This window comes from Hyla sarda, chromosome 4 (genome assembly GCF_029499605.1).
Source record: "Hyla sarda isolate aHylSar1 chromosome 4, aHylSar1.hap1, whole genome shotgun sequence".
NCBI lineage: Eukaryota > Metazoa > Chordata > Amphibia > Anura > Hylidae > Hyla > Hyla sarda.
This window is the reverse complement of record NC_079192.1, coordinates 128903258-128923019: the sequence shown is the minus strand read 5'-3', so window position 1 is coordinate 128923019 and position 19762 is coordinate 128903258. Positions and strand designations below refer to the sequence as shown.

The 19762-nt window shown below is 39.9% G+C and overlaps 1 protein-coding gene across 1 annotated transcript in view; it reads right to left on the bottom strand.

Annotated features, from left to right (window-relative positions):
- Positions 1–19271, bottom strand: part of IL16 (interleukin 16) — a 107826-nt gene extending 88555 nt beyond the window's left edge. Inside the window, exons 1-2 of the mRNA XM_056572126.1 lie at positions 19122–19271; positions 613–680 (exon numbers count right to left, since the gene is read on the bottom strand). The gene's annotated coding sequence lies outside the window, so the exon portion shown is untranslated. The remainder of the gene's footprint in view (positions 1–612; positions 681–19121) is intronic.
- Between the last annotated feature and the right edge of the window lie 491 nt (positions 19272–19762).

Sequence of the window (19762 nt, the reverse complement as noted above, 5' to 3'; positions counted from 1 at the left end):
GATAAGAACACATACCAACACGTGGAAATAGCAGTGGCGTGTTTCAGGTCACGTGACCCTTCGTCAGACTGAAGCAGTGCCATGTGCAGGGCTTTAGACTAGTTTAATACAGTGGTGATCAATTCATGATGTGCGACTTCTCTCTTAAAGTCGCACAAAAGTTGCAGCTCCCGTCCTTTACACATTAACCCACACCAATTTACTTCAGAACTGAAAAGTGCCTGCTGCTCAAACAACCCCCCTCGCTCTCAGACCTCCTCTGCGATCCTAACAGCATCTCATCCGATGGCCCCTCCATGTGATGATGTTGCCCATCCCTTTGCCTACAGATGTCCGTCCCTTCTACACCCCCCCCCCCCCCCGCACCACCACAAAGGCAAAAGACAAGTGCACCTACCCTCTGCATCACTGCTTCTTATTTTAACAGAGTTGTTTCAGAACTTATCCTTAAAGTTCAATATGGAACCCCCATTTCAAATCTTAAATATTTTCACTTTAAAATGGCGCACATACTTCCTACATAATACATGCAATTCTAAACAGAGGATGATTATTTAAAAAAAAGTAATGCAAGATGCAATTCATAAGACTTAGATTGAACAGTAAACTCACCTCTTGATCTGCTTTAAAGTAAAGAAAGTGCAGGTGTGAACAGATCCATTATTTTTTCCAGGGTTTCCCTTGATGAGAAGACAAGAAATGTGCAATGTAAATATTTAGCGATCAGTAAAATGCCATAAATGAGGTCTCTATAGGGATGAACTAGAATAGAAGGCAAATGTTAAAAACTCATAACATACTTCTCCCTGCTGTGTACAAATACACATTTTGTATAATTAACTCAGGTCACTAGACATATACATTTTATAGAATACCAAGTTTTGGTCTGGCGTGCCACAAAAAAACTAAACAATGGTGTCTCAAGAAGCGCAACAGTAAACCAGTAGTTTTCTAAATGGCAATTAAGATTTATTTAGTCCAATATAAAATGCGCTTTTCAGAGGGTTTACCCTCCTTCCTCAGATAACAGGACTGAGAACATGGATAAAACGTACTTTTCGGAGGGTTTACCCTAAACGTAAGCACGTTCTCAGTCCTGTCATCTGAAGAAGGAGGGTAAACCCTCCGAAAATCACGTTTTATATTGGACTAAATAAATCTTAATTGCATTTTGGAAAACTACTGGTTTACTGCTGCGCTCCTCGAGACACCATTTTCTAGTTTTTTTTACTGGCCCCACTGTCGGACAGTTAGGGGTATTTGGAAGTGACTCGCTGCTGCATGGTATCCAGTATATCATCTAATTTCTTCCCAAAGAGGGATTGATAGGCTATTTATGGAGTTGGGGCTACACCACAACCCACCCAGGTGAGTGGCTCTATTGCTAACTGGTATTTTTATCATCTTCTATGATGTTATTACACTATGTGTCTCTTTTTTCTTTTGTTTGTTCAAGTTTTGGTCTGGTTATTCAGTGATTTTTCTGCTTTACTGGCCCAGTACCACCAGTTTAATTCCAGCAAAGGCCAGTTTCAGAAAAGGGTAATGTGGCCATATTTCTGTGCCCTTATTACATCTGCAAGTCCTAGTATGTCTGTTAGTCTTATGACCCAAACTGACAACATCTTAGGGATCTATGATGCTGTAAGTTCTGATCACTTGAACTGCAGATAGGCCGGGACATATGGCTGTAGTATGCTCGTCTGAAACTGGTGTAACTGGCCCTGTGAAAATAAGCTGGTCACAGGGTGTCATGCTGCTAAGACTATCATCTGTACTCTTCACAGTAACCTGGTAACATGTGGTCAAATGCTCTGTAACTGCCATCACAGGAAGAATAAAACATAAAAATAAATTCACATGCAACAGATTGCATATAGAAATTTCTGTGTCGGGAAATCAGTTCCACTCATCTGTATAAGGTTATTATAGAATAGATTTCCAAAATAATGAACTCTCCTTTATTAACTCCAAGATGGGGTATTTGAAAATTGTTTTTCTAAACTAGACAACCACTTCATGTATGCATTTGCTTGTTTTAAGAACTTACCTTTCCTTAGTGACCCTACTAAGGTTATAACAGCAATACACGCAATAATAAATATGCATAAACCTATATTTGGTACAGTGGCATTCTTTTTATAAGGCCACATCACTTTGAAGATGATGTTCCAAGATATTGTCACAACACACATCAATCCAGGACACCATTAGGCTTGGCAAACACTTTGGACACTACATTTGCAAAGTATTAATTTGCACAGTGCAATTGTTTGCCCCAGATAAATGCAACTGTATGCATTTACTACTGCATGCGTCTCTGAAAGACTCTCAATACAGTTGAGTCATAGGTGTATTGATATATCATAATCTAAATGGATACTCCTTTGGAATACACCCAGCTAGAAGAAGTCTATTAGAGTTGAGTGAACCTTTGAAAAATTCTGTTCACCGGACTCACAGAACTTTTCGGAAATCGAGAGTTTGGTTCGACTACAAACAGCAATGAAATAAGCCCCTAAAAATGTTTATAACACTGCCTAACACCTCTGAACCCTTGTCTAACACTGTTAGGAATGTATTCAAGTAGTTTTAAAGTGTTTTCAAGGCTCAGTTATGGCGACATGCATTAACCCATTGTCACTATTACAGCTCGCCCGAGATGACAGCACAATGAGCACAATGAGTACTGAAGGTGTTTGCGGAAATCTATTATATTAACAATTGTGTTGACAGGCCATATAGGTATACAGGTGCCACTTGAATACGCTTTGTGGGTGGGTGGCACAGATTAACCTCTTAAGGACCCATGACGTATGCATACGTCATGAGTCCCGGTCCTGCGATATAACGCGGGGTCACACGGTGACCCCGCATTATATCGCGGCGGGCCCGGCGTCATAGTGAAGCCGGGATCCGCCTCTAATAGCGCGCGGCACTGATCGCTGTGCCGCGCGCTATTAACCCTTTAGCCGCGCGCTCAAAGCTGAGCCGCGCGGCTAAAAACGAAAGTAAAAGTGCCCGGCTAGCTCAGGGAGCTGTTCGGGATCGCCGTGGTATAATCGCGGCATCCCGAACAGCTGTAGCACAGGAGGAGGTCTTCTTACCTTCTCCTGTGCTGTCCGATCGCCGAATGAATGCTTCAAGCCTGAGATCCAGGCTTGAGCATTCAATCGCCGAAAACCCTGATTGATCCATTCCTATGGATATGGATCAATCAGAGTAAAAGATCAGTTAATGCAATGTTATAGCCCCCTATAGGAGCTATAATGTTGCAATAAAAAAGTGTAAAAAAATCATTAACCCTTTCAATTATCCCTTCCCCTAATAAAAGTTTGAATCACCCGGCATTTCCAAAAATAAAAAAAACATTATGTAAATAATAATAAAAATAAACATATGTGGTATCGCCGCGTGCGGAAATGTCCGAATTATAAAAATATACCGCTTTTTAAACCGCTCGTTCAATGGCGTACGCGCAAAAAAATTCCAAAGTACAAAATAGCGCATTTTTGATCACTTTTTATACCACAAAAAAGTGAATAAAAAGTGACCAAAAAGTCTGATCAGAACAAAAATGGTACCGCTAAAAACTTCAGATGACAGCGCAAAAAATGAGTCCTCAAAGTGCCCTGAACACAGAAAAATAAAAAAGTTATAGGGGTCAAAAGATTACCATTTTAAACGTATAAATTTTCCTGCATGTATTCATGATTTTTTTCGGAAGTGATACAAATTGAAACCTATACAAGTAGGGTATCATTTTAACCGTATGGACCTACAGAATAAAGATAAGGTATCATTTTTGACAAAAAATGTACTGCGTAAAAACAGAAGCCCCCAAAACTTACAAAATAGTGTTTTTTTATCAATTTTGTCGCACATTGATTTTTTTTCCCGTTTCACCGTAGATTTTTGGGTAAAATGACTAATGTCATTACAAAGTATAATTAGTGACGCAAAAATTAAGCCATTATATATAATTTTAGGTGAAAATTTTTAAGAGTTATGATTTTTTAAAGTTAAGGAGGAAAAATTGAAAATGAAAAAACGGAAAAAGCCCGGGTCCTTAAGGGGTTAATGCACCTCACTGGAGCTGGTTCAGGGGCACTATTCAACTCAGGCATGTGTAGGCATGAGCCTTGAAAAAGGCTGTGGATTTGTGGAAGCAAAAGATGAGCCCTTCAGAGGCTGTAATTAGGATGTCCCCTTATATGCTGTTTTGGTGTTTTGGAGCCCCTTTAGGATTCTTGCATGGGGATTGAATCCTGTTCATACACAAGGGGGGAGCTTTAGCAAAACCTGTGCAAAGGAAAAGTTGTCCACTTGCCCATAACAACCTATCAGATTTCTTCTTTCATTTTGCAGAGGCCTTGTTAAAAATGAAACAAGCGAGCTGATTGGTTGCTATGGGCAACTGGGCAACTTTTCCTCTGGACAAATTTTGATAAATCTTCTCCATTGTCTTTATTTCTATTCTTTATCTCTCTATTTTTCTAATCCCTAACTGTCCCTATTTTTGTCTCTCTCTTCAGTAGTTTAGCCTCTCTGAATGCAGTGGGTGATATCATTGCCCTCTTATCTGTGTAAAAATGCCCTCCCCCTTGCTGTGTTCTATTGGCCTTTGTGCAGATTGACGCAGTAAGCAGCAAATCACATGATAGACCTGGGTATCATGTGATATGCTGATGTCCCGACGTCACCTCACCCTGCTTCTTCCATCCACCAAAAAACCATGCTACTACGTTTTTCTGCACTATTTACCAGCTTGCACAAGCTGAACCGGTAAAAGCTTGAGTGTTTGCCGAGCCAGAAAAATCCTAAAGTTCGGGTCAAATCTGGGTTCGCCGGATTCAGCTTGCTCATCTCTAAAATCTATAAACACTGCAAATGTATACATTGGGTTGAGTTTAGTCAGTATGGTTGTCAGCAACATTGACTGCTTTATTATCAACTAACAATTAAAAAATGTTTACTGTTTGACTTCAGTAGATTATAAAAGTGATAGAACTGGTCACATGTGTAGCACGGAAAAAGTTAAATGTCACAAATGAGTCAGTTTCTCAGTTAACTGGTTTAGTATAGTATGTAAAAATCACTGCTTTCTAGTTTTGAACTTGGAGACGTGAATCAGACCTTCCACAGTATAAACTTGTCCTTGGCATTGACCAGTAAATTTTAATCCTTCCAAATGGTTTGTCAGCCAAGTTACCCCTGACGGTCACGGCTATTTGTTGAGTATCTCTCCCCAGAAAACAATAAAAGCAATAGAATGATGTCAATAGGATGCTATTAATTACCGTTAATTAGATGCAGAGATGAATTTCTGCTTTTCCTTCCTGTTATAATTTCTGTCGAATTTTTAAATGCTTACGAGGCAGGAACTTGGAACTAATTATGTTCTCTTACTAACTGGCTAAGTGCTATAGAGCACCCTGTGGTTCGGCCTTCAGGCTCACTCTTAAATAAATGACCTATTTACCACAACTTTTGTAACATTAGAGTTTTGCATGGTTATAGACTTAGTTTACGCTCGGAACTACCAAAACGTTTCTAAGTAAATTATTTATAATTGCATGGAACATGTTATAGAACAATTGCATAGACCAGATTATAGAACTGACTCTATTATATTTAAATGAGTAGCAGCAGAGTTTCCGCACAGCCAACAAACTTTTAACATCTTGACATGCCTTGAGTATGTAATGTTGTATTTTATTTTAGATTTATTTTTTGCTGGTATATGTTACTCACATTTTAAGTCTTTAAGCAATTGGGTGTACTTTACTTTTCTGTAATTGAAACAGAGAAGCTTATACATTTCTTGAACATCTTGTTTTTGTCAGATATTTGCTAATCCTAAAAAAAAAATTTGATTTGATAACAAAAGGTTGTAGAACTTGCTCAATACACAATATTTAGTGATGGATCTTCCTGGTCACTGACACTTTCAATGCAGGCAAGCAGCTAAAAAATAATGACTCGGTCCTCGGCCGCTAGAATACCTAAATCACTACCTACTTTTCAGCTGTGAATACTTCTGCCCTGGGTTCTGATACCATAAATAATCAAGATGTAGTATCTGGGATCTAATTACTTTAGGTAGCCTGGTTGAGAGTCTGAGTTAGGCTATATCCATATGGTAGAATTTCGTTAAACCCGTACCAATTCTGCATCCAAATTCATTTGTGTGGTTTCTGGTTTGTGTGGATCTGAATCGGTGCGTATTCCGTGCAGAATCGATAAATGTGAATGGGAGGATGGAATCCCAATAAAGTCTATTGGGCTTTAATTTTATGTGGAATTCGCACGCAGAATCTGTGCGAAATTTCGCACGCGGAAATTCTGCCATGTGAACATAACCTTAATTTAGGGGGTCTGATTTATTTAGGGGCCTTGACTGAGGTCTGACTTTGTTTTGCTATGGGGGATGGACTGCAGAAACAAGGGGCCAAAAATGTTTGGGCAGAAAATGCTATTTTTTGTTTGGAGTCTGGAGTAGATGGAGAAGAAAGGGAAAGTGGAAGGCAATAAGAGAAGATCATTTGTGAGTCACTGAATTTAGTATTTATGTATTCTACTGCAAACCACCTCTGTAGAACCGGCATCCGACCCCTGCATGGTCACTGTAAGGCACTATTATTGGTTATATTGGTCTTTATATATTGGTAGAATAGAATATATCTGTCCCTGACTGAATGGGATTATTTGTTTCTGTTTTCTACTTTCTATATTGTGGGGATGATGTGGCTTACATATTTAATGGAATGGAGAGGGGTGTTACCAAAAATAGAAAAACTTTTTGGATGTTCACTATGTAAAAAAATAAAAACTTTCCATAACTAGTACCCTGTCCTCTCACTTGTCAGTCTGTGGCCGAGCAGCCTGCACTTTGTCTTTAAACAACCCCGCCCCCCAACACACCTTCCTAAAATACCCAGTATTCATTCTTCCTCAATGCATCTTCGGCTTGGCAAAGGTGCAACTAAATCTACAGTCCACCAACCTTTTAAAAGGCAATGCACATCACTGCTGCTGTAATATACATATCTGCATTTGCCTCCTCTTTATAATATAAAACAATGTAGATATAAGACATACCGGATGCCTGAAAATCAGAATTTGTTAAAAATCTCCGCTATTTTTTCTGAAAAATAAATAAAAGTGTCCCTGTCTAAAGCAGTGTTTTGTATTGGTTTCGTCTATCATAGACTGTCATATGGCTGAAGTTTACATGGTTTTATGATTAACAAAGAAAGTCCTTTGTATATAAGGGGAGGCATTCTAAATATGAGCTGTGGAGACCACAGGCTGTAGGACGCTGAATGTTGCCTCCTGTTTAGTAAGCTGCAGTGGGCAGGGTAGGCTTTATAAATATTGTCCACATAATATTTTCTTTCATAAGTTGTTTATCTAGTATGAATGTACAAAAATTGTGAACAGGAACTAATAGGCATGAAAGAACAGTGAACACATTCCAGCTTGCATTAGTTAATATTCGTTACAATTAAACCACATTCATCCTGTCTATATATGTAATATATAACACCTACACTATAGTTCAGTTATGCAATAATTATGCCAAGTGTGAAAAATATGGGCAGAGACTTGAAGCTCCTAGGCCCTGCTGCACACCGCTGTACAAGGCCCCTGACTGTCATTTGTAGAACTGATGTCCTTATGTGACAATGTGGTAACTGATGTACTGCACATCTTAAATTCTATACAATTACAAAATTAATTCTACACAGTGGAAGTGATTCACATATTCGAGACTTAAACAAGGGAATCATTTGTGTATTTTTGTGGTATAAGGCTGGGTTACCACAAAATAAAAACAAAAAATAAAAACAGCATTAAAAAAGGTATAAAAAGTGGCAAGCTTTTTTTTTTTTAAAGTCTATGGAGGCGCCGCCATCAGTGCACAGATTGTTTAAAAAAATGGCTGGCATATATTCAGAATAAAAATGCATTTTATGCAGATAAAGATAATCCTAGATGGGAAATTGGGTAACACGAATTATTTGAATTTTTGGTTGACACAAAAATTAGTTGAAGGAGTAGAATGGGGAAAATGATAATTATTAAGCACAAGACACAAAAAAATATTAAAATAATTAAATGAAAATGGGAAAATGAAATAGGAGTGTTGGAGGAAGAGGAGTGGCGGGAAATATTTAGAAATGTAGATAAATCATCTATTAGCACAAATCACAAAATATCACAAATTAAATTGATTCACAGAACTAGTTACACTCCTTATGGGTTGTTTAGAATGGGGAAAAGGGATGATTCAAATTGCCCCCGATGTAGTTGGGAAAATGCGCATCTTATACATATGAAGTGGGGGTGCAAGGTGCAGACATTATGGGAGCAAGTTTATAGTAAAATTGAGGCAAAGTTGGGGGTGAAATTAAAATATAATATGGTTACTGCTGTATTGGAGTTGGAAATTGTGGAAAATAAAAACCTAATCCTCAAACTTGTTGGGTTGACCAAGATTCTGATTCTTAGGAAATGGTTTGCACCAAAGGCACCACATATTAAAGAAGGGATTAAAGAGGTATTCCAGGCAAAAACTTTTTTTATATATCAACTGGCTCCGGAAAGTTAAAGTCTATTAAAAAATCGTAATCCTTCCAATAGTTATTAGCTTCTGAAGTTTTCTGTCTAACTGCTCAAGGATAATGTCACGTCCCGGGAGCTGTGCATGATGGGAGAATATCCCCATAGGAGCTGGACAGCTCCCAGGACGTGAGTCATCAGAAAGCAGTTAGACAGAAAACATCAACTCAACTTCAGAAGCTAATAACTATTGGAAGGATTAAGATTTTTTAATAGAAGTAATTTACAAATCTGTTTAACTTTCCGGGGCCAGTTGATATATAAAAAGTAAAGAAGGATATGAGGTAGTGTGGTATAAAGGCAACAGGCTGTCGCGGGAGGGTGGGGAGGGGTAAGGGAAGAAGAGGGAGGGGGAGGGATGATATGTAAAATAAGTAGATATGCTGATTTATGAATGTGTAAATTGTTATGTGTATGGCAATTTTGCAAATTAAAAAGGTATAAAAAAAAATGGCTGTAATTTAAATTTTAACATAGGACATTAATATAACACAAATTAGGTAAAACAAAATATCAGCCTAATATGTTATTTGGGGTGGGAGGCTAGGGCTACTTGACCTGGCACAAAAATATGGAATCGCCATAACTAGAGGATGATCTCTTAGCTTTTTTACCCTGTATCAAATACCCAAATTTCATAGTTGATGCAAAAATCATATTGTCACGTTATGCAGAGATAAAGTGCAGCCCTAAACTTGCCTCCAGCCTCTGTCGCGTCCTTCTTATGTGCCCATCCTAAACAACGGGTCCACAACCATGAAGACGGTCCCTTCCTTTGAGGGAAAGGGAAAATAAAATTTTAAACAATAAAATACAATACTGTAGGTGTCAGGAAAACAGCTGGAGGCACACAAATCTAACAGAAATCAAACTAAACACACACACACACACTGTCAGGATTCGGCAGGCTGGTGGTGGATCCTCTGTGTCAGAGAGGGATTGGCGTGGACCGTACCAGAGGACCAGTTCTAAGTTGCTACTGGTTTTCACCAGAGCCCGCCGCAAAGCGGGATGGTCTTGCTGCGGCGGTAGCAACCAGTTCGTGTCCACCGGTAGCGGCTCAACCTCATTGACTGCTGAAACTGGCGTGGTACAGGAGGACTAGACAGAGGCGAGGTCAGACGTAGCAGAAGGTCAGGGCAGGCGGCAAGGTTCGTAGTCAAGGGCAACGGCAGAAGGTCTGGAAACACTGGTAAAGGCACTCACAAAACGCTTTCACTAGGTACTAAGGCAACAAGATCCGGCAAGCACAGGAAGGGGAAGTGGGTTTATATAAGCCTGGAGCAGAAGGAAGCTAATTACACTGATTGGGCCAGGCACCAATTAATGGTGCACTGGCCCTTTAAATCTCAGAGAGCCGGCGCGCGCGCGCCCTAGAGAGCGGGGCCGCGCGCGCCGGGATGTGACAGCCGGGGAACGGGACAGGTGAGTAGATTGGGATGCGATCCGCGGGCGGGCGCGTCCCGCTACGCGGATCGCATCCCCGCCGGCAGTGACAGTGCAGCGCTCCCGGTCAGCGGGTCTGACCGGGGCGCTGCAGAGGGGAGAACGCCGCGAGCGCTCCGGGGAGGAGCAGGGACCCGGAGCACTCGGCGTAACACACACTGAAAGCATAGTCAAACAAGCTGAGTCAAAGCCAGGAGATTAGCGAGGGGACAATAATGCTGGTTACTGGAAACTTCTTTCACTGGCAACCAGGAATAGAATGAGCTAGACTTAAATGTTTCGCTCATAGGTGTAGCTCAGCCTGATTGCTGCCACAGCCAAAGGGCGTAGCCAAGCAACCAGGCCAAGCAACATCTCAGGGAGGGTAAACCTGAGAATATCAAGAATATCACTGTGTAATGTGCATTTCTAAAATGAATGCCTGCACTAAAATTGTCAATTACCTTGCAATCAATAGGAAAAGAGCTTACATCCCTTACAGTTGTGAACTTGGCTATTTGATGGCCCCACCAAGAAAGTTGTTATCTAAAACAATGGAATAGGGTTATAAAACTCAAAAGATGTTGACTAAGGAAGATGTCAAGGTGATCACTGGCACAATACACTGCAATACTTCTGTATTGCAGTATATTATGTCTGCTGGCTTAACTCCTTAATGACACAGGGTATTTTCCGTTTTTGCATTTTCATTTTTTCCTCATCACCTTCTAAAAATCATAACGCTTTGAATTTTGCACCTAAAAATCCATATTATGGCTTATTTTTTGCTACACCAATTATACTATGCTGTGGCATTAGTCATTTTACCCAAAAATCCACTGCAAAATGGAAAAAAAATCATTGTGCGACAAAACTGAAGAAAAAATAAAATTTTGTAACTTTTTGATCACTTTTTATTCACTTTTTTTATGGTATAAAAAGTTACCAAAAAGACGCTATTTTGCACTTTGGAATTTTTTTTACGTGTACACCATAGACCATGTGGTTTAATTAACATTAGGTTATACCACATATGTTTATTAGGCGATATCACATATTTATTTTTTATTTACATATTTTTTTTTTCTTTATTGGGGAAAGGGGGGTGATTCTGACTTTTATTATGGAAGGGGGTTAAATGATCTTTATTAACACTTTATTTTCACTTTTTTTTTGCAGTGTTATAGCTCCCATAAGGGGCTATAACATTGCACACACTGATCTTCTACACAGATCACTGCCAGGCAATAGCCGGGCATTGATCAGTGTTATCGCTGCTCAGATCTCAGGCACGGAGCAGTCATTCGGTGATTGGACAGCGAGGAGGCAGGTAGGGACCCTCCAGCTGTCCAGCAAGCTGTTCTGGACACCACAATTTCATTGTGAATAGCCAAGTTTCTAGTGGATAATAGAACCCAGAGACAAGAACTAAGTCTGAAAAAATACTGAATATAGAAGCTAAAGCAATAAGACAAACTGAAATAAACATTACAGAACTACACACTAACATTACAGAACTACACAGGAATAAAAACTAAAACCACCACTAGTAGCAAAACAAGGACAATAATAACTAATAGGAGAGGGTAGCACTGCAGATTGATTCTTACTATTTGTAACAAGTTCCCATGACTTAATAGTATGTCATAAAGTGGGAAAAGGTTAAACAAATATTGTTTTGCGTCATCTAACAGACTCCTGAAGTAGAAGGCTGGAATGAAATAGGTTGGAAAAATACTGGGTGAGCTGAGATATATAATAAAACAAGCATATTGTAAGACTTATTGCTTTTAATAGAGACTACAAAATTATATAGGTTCAAGTGTAATATTTGCCTTTAAAGGGGTACTCCCCTGGAAAACATTTTTTTATTTATTCTGGTGCCAGAAAGTTAAACAGATTTGTAAGTTACTTCTATTTAAAAATCTTAATCCTTTCAGTACTTATCAGCTGCTATTTGTTCCACAGGAAGTTCTTTTCTTTTTGAATTTCCTTTCTGTCTGACCACAGTGCTCTCTGCTGACACCTCTGTCATTTTTGGGACTGTTCAGAGCAGGATAGGTTTGCTATGGGGATTTGCTCCTACTCTGGACAGTTCCTAAAATGGACAGAGGTGTCAGCAGAGAGCGCTGTGGTCAGACAGAAAGGAAATTCAAAAATAAAAGAACTTCCTGTGGAACATACAGCAGCTGATAAGTACTGGAAGGGTTTAACTGTTTAACTGTTTAAACAGGAAGTTTAACTGTTTAACTTTCTGGCACCAGTTGATTTAAAAAAAATATTTCCAGTGGAGTACCACTTTAAGTCCAAAAATAAAGGTGTAGAAACTTACAATATCAAATAAAAGAAAAACAAAACCTTCCTGCCTAATAGCTAACTAAACTTAAAATAAATTTCTTCACACTGGATCCCCTAGGACCACCTAGAACATGCAAAATACATTGGCAGATAGATATCAATCATAGACATCAATCCAACAGACTGCTTCTCCGGCAGAATGGGACAAAGCTAATACAAGCACTAAACAAATAGGCCATAGAAGAGAAACTAAGCAGAAAACACCTATGGAGAATTGTTTTTGCACCATAACAAGTACAAAGCAGTAATTTAAAAAATGCATCTAAAGTTGTCCATAGCCTTTAATTTCTAATTCTCCATGTAAAATTAACCATTTAAGCATAAAATGGTTTAGAGTGACTTTTTTTTTTTTAATACAAATGCCTTTCAAGAAGAGACTGTATCTAGGCAACAGTTTGAAATAATTTAACTATAGATGATTTTGACTTTTGAAAGTTTAAAGCACATTAAGTACTTTTAACAGTAGTCTCGAATTATTTTTGAACAACTCAGTTATGTAAAAAATACAGAACCCATTATGTGCATTGTGTGACATTAACAACTAGGAATAGCTGATATCCGCCTATGAGCTATTTTCCTGTCATCTCACTAGAATAAGATTTTACAGTAATGTAAACTGTTATCTTCACAATACAACTTCTATTTCACAAAAGTCCTTTATTTTCTATCATTGTGAGTGGATAAGAACTTAAAGGGGTACTCCGGCACTAAGACATCTTATCCCCTATCCAAAGGATAAGGGATAAGATGCCTGATCGCGGGGGTCCTGCCACTGGGGACCTTCCAAGCCGCACCCCGTTAGAATCAGCCCCCGGAGCGTGCTCGCTCTGGGTCTGATTAGTGGCGATCACGGGGACGGAGCATAGTGACGTCACGGTTCCGCGCCCCGTGTGACGTCACGCTCCGCCCCCTCAATGCAAGTCTATGGGAGGGGGCGTGACAGCTGTCACGCCCCCTCCATAGGCTTGCATTGAGGGGGAGGAGTGTGACATCACACGGGGGCGGAGCCGTGATGTCACTATGCTCTGTCCCCGTGATCGCCAGTAATCAGACCCGGAGCGAGCACGCTCCGGGGGCTGATTCTAACGGGGTACGGCGTGGAAGATCACGGGGGTCCGCAGCAGCAAGACCTCCGCAATCAGGCATCTTATCCCCTATCCTTTGGATAAGGGATAAGATGTCTTGGCGCCGGAGTACCCCTTTAAAGGAACAATTTGGTCAAAAAATTTTTACTGAAGCAGTGTGTGTCTCTTTTTTTTATTTTTTTTTACTTGTTTTATTGGAGAGTGATTATAGTAAAAAAAAAATAAAATAAAATAAAATAAAAGCCACAGACAAATAGGCCATTCCACAATTTCAAATGCTGATGTTCTATCTAGTATTCTATAATTACTGTACCTGTGTAATACACTACTTGTTTTTGTCCTCCACTAGACATTTGTACCATGAGTGTTTTTTTCAGGAGCTGGGCCCATGCAACCAGCACTGGATATCAGATATAACATACAGCTGACCTTTGCTGCATTGCCTGTTATATGATCTGAGCTATCTCCAATCTGTCCATTCGACCCTCATGTTATAGTAAATGTTTTATATGTTTATTTTTTCTTCTTTTTTGAGGTACAAGCACACAAGTCACCCAAGTGCAAGCAAAGAGTGCAAATCGTGTTCAGACAAAAAACTGTGCACGAAGATGCGGTCCATGGCCAGCCCTTCTCCAAAAGGAGAGAGGCCCCCCAATAAACCAAACCCTTTGCCTCAGGGCCAAAAGGCACCTGCAAGGTTCCAGGTACAATGGGAGAGATTTAGCAAAACCTGTGCCAAGGAAAAGTTGCCCAGTTGCCCATAGCAGCCAATTAGCTTGCTTCTTTCATTTTTAAAAAGGCTTCTGTAAAATGAAAGAAGCCATCTGATTGGTTGCTATGGGCAACTGGGCAACTTTTCCTCTGGATAGCTTTTGATAAATCTCCCCCAATGTCCCCTTTCGCCGAAGCTACTCAGGGACCGAAAGTGTCCCTGGCAAACAACTAGGCGTAAACCAAGTTCTCACCAAAGAGCCAGTAAAACCGGCTTGGCACCCTTGCCGAAGCAAGGATGCCCAGGGCATGGCAGGGAAATGAGGAACCAGCGGGCCACACACACCTCCCATAGACTGGCAGGAAGGACACCCAGAAGAGCTACCACACCCTGACAAATCCTAGTGACACACAAAAGCAACATAAAACATGGAGACAGTGACAAAAATAAATAAATAAGTAAGTATGCGCTGTGTAAAACTGCCCGAACATCCAGCAAGATATTATAAAAATTTCTCTGCTTATCAACAATCAGAAGGCCGGGACACTAGAGGTGAGTGCCTGGAAGAGTAAGAGAAAAAGTGCGTGCTGCATGCCACCTTTCAAGTGGGTCCTAAATCCCAAGTGAATTCTGGCACCCTGGGGTCACCACTCTCTCGGCACTTTTGCACCTTGGCTCTTACTCTACCCGGACCTTAAAGAAGAAGTATAGTGGGGGGAAAAACGTATATCCTATCCGCAGGATAGGGGAAAGGTTTTAGATCATGGGGGACCGACTGGTGGGGCCCCACATGATCTCCTGTATGGAGCCCCAGCTCTCTTCCACAGTGGCGCATCACGACCCCCGCCCAAAGCTCTATAGGGGAGCCATTCAGCTATCTTCAGCTCTCCCATAGAGCTATATGAAAGAGGCTTGGCGGCCCCCGCTTTGGGCGGGGGTCGTGACGCGCCACTGTGGAGGAGAGCCAGGGCTCCATAAAGGAGATTGCGGGGAGCCCCATCGCTTGGACCCCCTGCAATCTTAAACATATCCCCTATCCTATGGATAGGGGATACTATTTTCTTCCACCATACTTCTCCTTTAAGGCGAGATCTAGCAGGAACAGGTCACTTCAGGGACAGCTGCTGCTCTCTTCAGCCATCCCTGTTACACCTGCCCCACTTTGTGGTTCTCTGTTCTTCCTTGGTGGTCTCCTTCACAGCCAACTAACAGAACAGATACTACACTTGATCTTTGCCAAAAGACCGAGAAGCATCAATGTTTTATATATATAAATATATCAAAGATATACATTTCATATCAATATAATTATAACAACCTGAAGAATAAAGTTATTACAGATGTGTCCACCCTTACCTTTCCTTTAGTTTAAGGAGTATTCCAGGAGTTTTTTTTTCCCATTTGACTGTGCTACAGGGGGTGTAAAGTAAATGTAGTTCATAATATAGTGTCTGTAATAGACCTTGTAAGAACCAGCTGGTAATATGGTGGATGGGAGGTATGTATCACTGAGGCTTTATGCCTCAATAATATAAGACTAGAGTTTGAATCTGGGTTTTGGGAGTGACTGAAGGTTCTGGAGATAAAGCACTACAGTTTTGCTGAGTGTGTTGGAGTCCTGAACCTGACTTTGGGACTAAACATTCCAAGTTTTGGGTGAGAAGCTCAGAAGTTTATGTAAAGAACCTATCATACCACATGCTGCAAGTGGAAGTTATTTCTGTATGTGAATTATTACAATACACCGAAGACTACAGAACTGTGACACCTGTCTGTTAGGGTCTGTTTGCTTGCTGTCAAGACTGTTTGGGTCCCGTTCCACAGCCTTTACAGATATCTTTGACTTCTGGAGGTAACAAGGAATATTTTTGTAAACTGATAGCAATCAGGAATCTTAAAAATATAATGTCATATACTGGAATGAATGGCTTTCGATAGCAATAAGTAGTCATTAAGGACATAATTTATGTTACCAGTCATGTGGAGCTATAAATACTGATTCACAGAAACTTTATGACTGAAGTAATCTTTGTGTTACGGCTTCATTCATAAAATATAGCTATATGAAAATTCCTTTTCAATGACTGATATATGTATCCTGTTACATAAGAACAGTTATGACCTGTATGATAATCTCTAACTTGCCTCTGTTCACTTGAAAGTGAAGGTTCTCTGTCTACAAACAATTTCAGTTTTTGGAATTTCAGTCATTTGATATAAACTAACATTTCCTACTACGCTTTAACAAACCACAACTTAATAATTATTCTTATGCAAAAAGACATTGACCTATAGCAACCAATCACAGCTCAGATTTCAATTTACTCTTTTTCAGATTTCAATCTCTTTAAAGGGGTACTCTGCCCCTAGACATCTTATTCCCTGTCTAAAGGATAGGGGATAAGATGTCTGATCGTGAGGGTCCCACCACTGGGCCACTTTCAGAACACCTTGTGCTGCACAGAGATGGCAGGGGTCCCAGTGGTGGGGCCCCCACAATCAGACATTTTATCCCCTATCCTTTGGATATGGGATGAGATGTATAGGGGTGAAGTACTCCTTTAAGATATGAAATCTGAGCTGTGATTGATTGTTATGGGAAAACCAGACAGTTTTGGGTTCACGCAGACTGATCAGGGCCATTGGTTTTGGCCTAGTTTATTTAAAGGGGTACTCCGCTGCCACAGCGTTCAGAACATTTTGTTCCAAACGCTGGGTGCAGGTGGCGAGGGTCGTGATGTGATGGCCACGCCCCTTGTGACGTCACGCCATGCACCCTCATGCCATGCCCCCTCCCATAGACTTACATTGAGGGGGTGTGGTGTCATGACATCACGACCTTTGCTACTTGCACCCAGCATTCTAAAGGAACGCTGAGTGCTGTAGAGATCACAGAGGTCCCAGCGGCAGGACCCCCACCATGAGACATCTTATCCCCTATCCTTTGGATAAGGGGTAAGATGTCTAGGGGCAGAGTACCCCTTTAAGTTAAAATACCCGTGCTTTACTAAAATGCATCCAAAAAGTGGAGTGAATGAGGGAGGAAGTAAGTAGATACTCCTGCTACTTGGCTATTGACAAAAATCATTAGACAAAAAGGCATAAAAGGATAAGTGAGACATAGGATGTCACACAATAAAATAAAACAGTTTTGTTATAGGCCCAAGTTAACAGACAAATTTATTAAAATGCCTATTCACTATCTGCCAATTGCCATTGCAAAAATGGCCAAGTACAAAACAGATCTTATGCAATGTCAAAAGAAACTAATGCAACACAACCCAAAAACATGAAAGTCAGAGAACTGGAACAGTTCAGCGTTGAGGAAGTGAGATATTGAAGAAGCAATAAATTGTTTTTTTTATTGCGAAATCTAAATTCAACATCAACATTCTGTTTTCAAAAATGAAAATATAGTTAAATCCATGTGTTCTTTGAAGACATGCACAATATATATATATATATATATATATATATATATATATATATATATATTTTTTTTTTTTTAAAGGATGATGAAAATATTGTGCTATAAAAATGTTTTATGTGCTCTGAACACTCAAGTCTCTAATATAGTACATATATGTCCGTTTTACCAGTAGGCTACACTATAATGGAGATTTAGGTTGATTTTAAATGTCCTTGATCTGTTCAACCTCTGTACTACAACCACAACAGCCAGACCACCAACTTTTCCTTAACGAAACTTAGACAACCATAGAGTTACCTTATAGTGGTGTTAGTATAGAAAATTCCTCTGACTGAATGGGATATACTGATAATGTTACTATAGGCCACATCTTACAATGGTTATAAAGAAGAAGCTTGGTTTACGACTCACTAACCTCACTTACATGAGGTTTATGTGACTTACCACATAAACATATTTTAGTGTTTTTCCACTTTAATGCACTCCTGTCTGTCAAGTTCTATGTAGAGTTTACCCATAATGCTGCTATTTCTTTGATACAATCAATATCGTGAAGCTGTCAAAGCACAGTTGGCCCATCATTGCCTGAGGATGGGTCTTGTCTCATTGGTAGGATGAAGAGCTGTTCCAGACAGGAGCCATTCAGGGTGCATAATAACATCAAGTAGCCTCTTCTTGAATATCACAATGTATCATTATAATACAAATAAAACAATGGGAATAATGATTTTACAATTGAACTATACTGGCAAAGCGACATATCGACTTAACTTTAGAGACTTTTATTTGCATACCTTCCAATATACAGAAACCGATTCAATCTTTAATTCATCTGATAAAATGTTCTAAATCTTACAACTACTGACTAGGTGTTGCAGCCTATAGTAGAAATGGCTGAGGTTGGGCAGATGTTCGAATATACAACATGAGAATATTTCATATGCTAACCATTCAAAGGCCACAATGTAAGAGAGTCCTGGATTGGCTGTGAGATAAGACCCATCATTCTAAAATGGACAGGCAAAAAAAGTATTAAACGCATGTTAAAAATGAAAAATATGTACAGTAATTTTTTTTCCAATTTCAATTTTCTTTTTCTTCATGTCATGGGTCTTGCCAGCTAGTTCCCATTGACTGATTTTTCAGTACCCCCCCCCCCCCTCCCCCAATTGTAGACAATATTTACTATACTGTATAACACCATCTTAGATAGAGTACACATTCCAATATTATCGCTTTGTTCTACATCGTATTTCAAGAACTTTCCTTCTTCACAATGACATTTCTGTTCTGGGACTGGTGTCTGAGCAGCAGAGTCCCCAGCATGCCTGCCTCCCTGCACCCATAGAAAAGAGCTCTTTCTTTAGTTGGTCTTAATTAAAAATAACACAGGACAAACTGCTGCTACTGGAAATGAAAAACATCTGGCTAACTTTTCCACTTTATAAGTCACTAAAAGTCGATGGGGAAAAAAAATAGGACTTACCATTGCCAAGAATATTGAATATCTTCTTTAAAGATTCATTAACACAAAGTTATTCCGCAGGTTAAGAATAAGCGGCCAGTCCATGTTCCTGAGTATAGAGCCTGTAACTCCTGTGTGTATTTCCCTCCTCTGCTGCTAAACACATCCACAGCAAGCTACTTTCATCCAGTTTTCCTCTCCTCTTACTCTGCAATGAGTGGTTTGCCAGTAAATCATAATTGCCTGAGTCTCTGCATTTTAAATACCGCCCAGTGAGACAGATGTGCATAAAAGAGATGCTATTTCACTGAATGAAACCACTTTGGTCATAACCTTTTTTTTCCCTGCACCAAGAGGGAACATGAAAAAACCTCAGACTTTCCTTTAGACGTTCACTGGTCTGTTATAAAAGCATACTCCCAGGGTTATATGGCAGCATGACTGGTAGTGTTACGCCGTTCACTCTAGTGCCAGTGAAGGGTTAAGAAACCCTTTTTCTTTAAGCCCTAAGAGCGGCTTGTTAGTTGGAGGTCTGTCTGTTTATATAGTTCTGTACTGCTCCACATTAGCTATACTTCATGCCTAAAATTAAAATGAATCATTTAGATGTTGTTTTTTTTTTCTTAAAGGAAAAAAAAAAAAAGTTCTCTCTGCTTGCTTTA